This window comes from Phaethon lepturus, unplaced genomic scaffold (genome assembly GCF_000687285.1).
Source record: "Phaethon lepturus isolate BGI_N335 unplaced genomic scaffold, ASM68728v1 scaffold2351, whole genome shotgun sequence".
Lineage (NCBI taxonomy): Eukaryota > Metazoa > Chordata > Aves > Phaethontiformes > Phaethontidae > Phaethon > Phaethon lepturus.
In genome coordinates this window covers 56,129-59,636 of record NW_010519621.1, presented here as the reverse complement: position 1 = coordinate 59,636, position 3,508 = coordinate 56,129, and positions in this window count along the sequence as shown.

The following is a 3,508-nucleotide window of genomic DNA, read 5'->3' as shown; positions in this document are numbered from 1 at the left end:
ATGGATGTTAACCTTCATTTGGACAGGGCAGGGAGGGGCTAAGTGACAGATAACTTATTAACCGCAAGTCTGGTTTGTAAAAGGAACCTCCTACATATAGAATAAATAAATTTCAACCTCTAAGACTATTGGCCTGAAGCAACAGCAAATCTGAAGTAAAAAAACCCTTAGTGAATACATTATACGAGGTACCCTTTTCCAGCGCTTCCAAAAGAGAAAGCAAATATTAATGAGCATAAAAACATAGACTTCATAGAGGAGGGTAGTCTGTCAAGATATTTGGATATGTGCCAAGAGTCTGAGATCAAAAAAGGAACAAAGAGTAAGAATTTGTAGATTCAGAGCTGTTGAGTGTGCAATGAAATCAGAAAGCTTTATGTTTTCTGCATTAGATGGCCATTGGTCTGAAATGGACTGAAGCCTATGCTCTTTTCTCACTCAACCCTCTCAGCGGATTTTGGCAGGTACTTCTGCCCAACGACAATGTTGATTTAACATTACGTATAATATCACTTGGAAGAGTGTTTTTTACCAGTGAACACTGCTTTGAAACTGCCTCTAATGGAAATAAGCCTCTACATACTGGAGCACCGTAGTAGTAACAGTTGTTAGCAGAAACGTCGACCTTATGGGTTAGAGGGAAATGGGGTAGCCATCCATGGCTCTTAAGAGAAAGATAATTGGCAGAAGTGTACTAGCCTAACCAGCCTCTGACAAGGAACCTCTCCCAGGTAGAAATCGCCATGGGAGACCCTCCTCTGAAACAAGATGCCACCTTCATTCTCACAGTTTGCAAGTGTGGTTCATGAAGGCAGGAGAAAAATAAAACAATAAATACATAAAAAACATGTACTCCACTCACAGATGTGTGCATATAGCACCCTTTCCAAAACAATACCTTTGTTCTTGTTCACAAAGCTCTAGCATTTCAGGTTGTTTTAAGAATGGTACTATGAAGCTTACACAGAGAGAGATCTAGTCTGGCAGCACCACTTCTTTCTTTTGCAACCGTGTTTTGGGCAGCAGAGTGAACTGACAACTTTTCCTTCCTTTCAGAATTAGGCAGTTCTTCCATCTTCTACCTTCCTTGATTATCAGTCACTAAAATTTGGCATCCAGCTTCTCATTGTCCTATTTGTCTTCCAGGCCACCCCTCGTTCACGCTGCTAGTCATACATCGGAAAAGAAAGATACTGCCACTAATTCAGGAAGCCTCTAAGCTGCAAATTGCTGGATACTGGAGGAGTATTCTTGGAGAAATATTATCATAAATTTATTCTATTCTTACATCCTCAAATATGCGTACACTTTTACCACTGCTGGAGACAGGACATCATGCTAACATAAACATTTGATCTGACCCAGTGTAGCCATTCTTTTGTTCTTGGAGTTCATTCAAATTAAAATGTTTGCTTAGCCTAATATACTACTTAACTTCTGTTTCAGAGATGAAATCAAATGTCTTTGATCTCATGGATTATAGGACAGCAAGTTATAAGCAGACTGCACCTGACATATGTGAGAAAAAGTAGTTTAGAAATTTTCTACAGCCGTTGATGAAAACACATAGCAGAACAGCATTTTTAAAAAGTCCAGTATATGAGCAAGAACTAGCGAGCCTATATGACGTGTTTTTAACTAGTTCATCAAAACCAGAGAAATCTCAAACTAGAGAGAAACATGCCATAAAGTCTCTGTATCACCCACAAAATTCAGTCTCGCAGATATACCCTTGTAACCACTGTTCTCCTCAGAGCACAGGAAGAGTCTTCCCTCTAGATTCTTGTTTTGTAGAAACCAGACAGGTTCACACACGGTCCTGAGCCATTTCCTAGAGAGAACCTTCTCTAGACCAAACGTAAAGAAATTCTTCCAGAAACCTTTAAAAGCTGCAAACTAATTCCAAGTGATTATTACCAGGAGCTAAAAAGTTTTGCAAAACTTGCATGCAATCATAAAGGGCAGAAACAATGCCACAAAAGCAAAGAGTATCGCTCAATACAGACTTGATTTCTTGAGGGCCACAGTCTTGATTACAGTAACTCATTTCCACAGCTACAGGTGACAGGCAGCCCAAAGTGACCCACGGTCATAATGACATTCTCACATTCAAGAGGACAGGAGACATAAGTGCTTCATGTTTGCAAACAGTGCTGAACATTATGATTAAAATTAAACAAGGGCAAGTGCTAACTCAAGAGAAAAGTGCAATCAGGAGCATAACAATACACAGCTATATGAGCCCTTCAGCACAGAAAAAGCGAAACGGCAACCCATCATACAAGTCCCCTTTACACAGCTAACATGACCCACACAGGTCCAAACTGGGGTCTGCTCAGCCATGAACAGCATGAGCCATGCTCCTCCATGGTACAAGAGCACAAACACCTCACAACTAAAAGGGCTGATCAAGCCCACAAAATCTCCTGCAAAGTCCACACCTATTTGTCCTTTTGGACTTATCTAAATAAGTTTTTATGTTATATTCACTACCGTGATATCTGGACATCTTAAAATGTCTGTCCTGACCCAAGCCATATTTTAATACTCTCTCACCTACTCTCTGTCCTAAATTTCTCTTCCTGTGTCTGATAACTCTGTCTTCCACATTACTTTTTTTCCCCAAGTGTTCAGCAGTATGTTCCTCACCCACAATAAAAAAAAGGGGATGGGAACAAAGGATAAGGGTTAGTAGAAGAGTTATACCCTCTCCCCGGAAAATAGAAGTAATTGTATCACTTAAATGAAAGAAAAGAAGAGGGATTGGATTGAGATAAATGACAGACCACAGATACCCCTCCCAGAGGATAACTCCTCAGGGCACCCAGCAGCACATAGACAACTTTCCATTATCCCACAGATCCTTACAAGATGAACCCACATGGATTCCTCTCAATTACTCAGGGAGTCCTACAGATTACCCTAAAACCAGGAATGCGCACGTGTTATTTGTATGAGTAAGGCACAGGGGTGGAAATGGAGCTAAAAATATATGCATCTTTCCATCTATCAGTGCAGACCATCTAGTTGTATAACTGGCTGGAATTCAGAAAGAAGCTGGGGCAAATTATTTTCACATGTAACATCTAAGAGTCATGAAAAAAGACAGTCACTGTGCATCAGGAGGCATTAAAACATTAAGATGAATAGACTGTAGGCAGTACTGGTAATATCAGGAAGAAACTTGAGAGCATTATGGTCACAATTTGGTTATTAAAGCTTATCAAAGGAAAGAGACAGTCGTATTTTTATTTCTGTATTTTAAATGGATAGAGATTAATTAAAGAAATACGAAAAGTTAAATAGGAATCAAGTTAGCTTTTGGTGATGTAATTCCATTTTCTCTGTACATTAAAGAGAGCCTAATCAAAACAAATAGATGAACTAAGTACCTGAGAAAGTAGCATAGACTCTATAGGGATTGAAATATCAGGCCTAAGAAGGAAGGGGTGAGTCTACCAACTGGAATGACGATATAGTTTCTGACATGCTTAGGGACGTGAGGCAA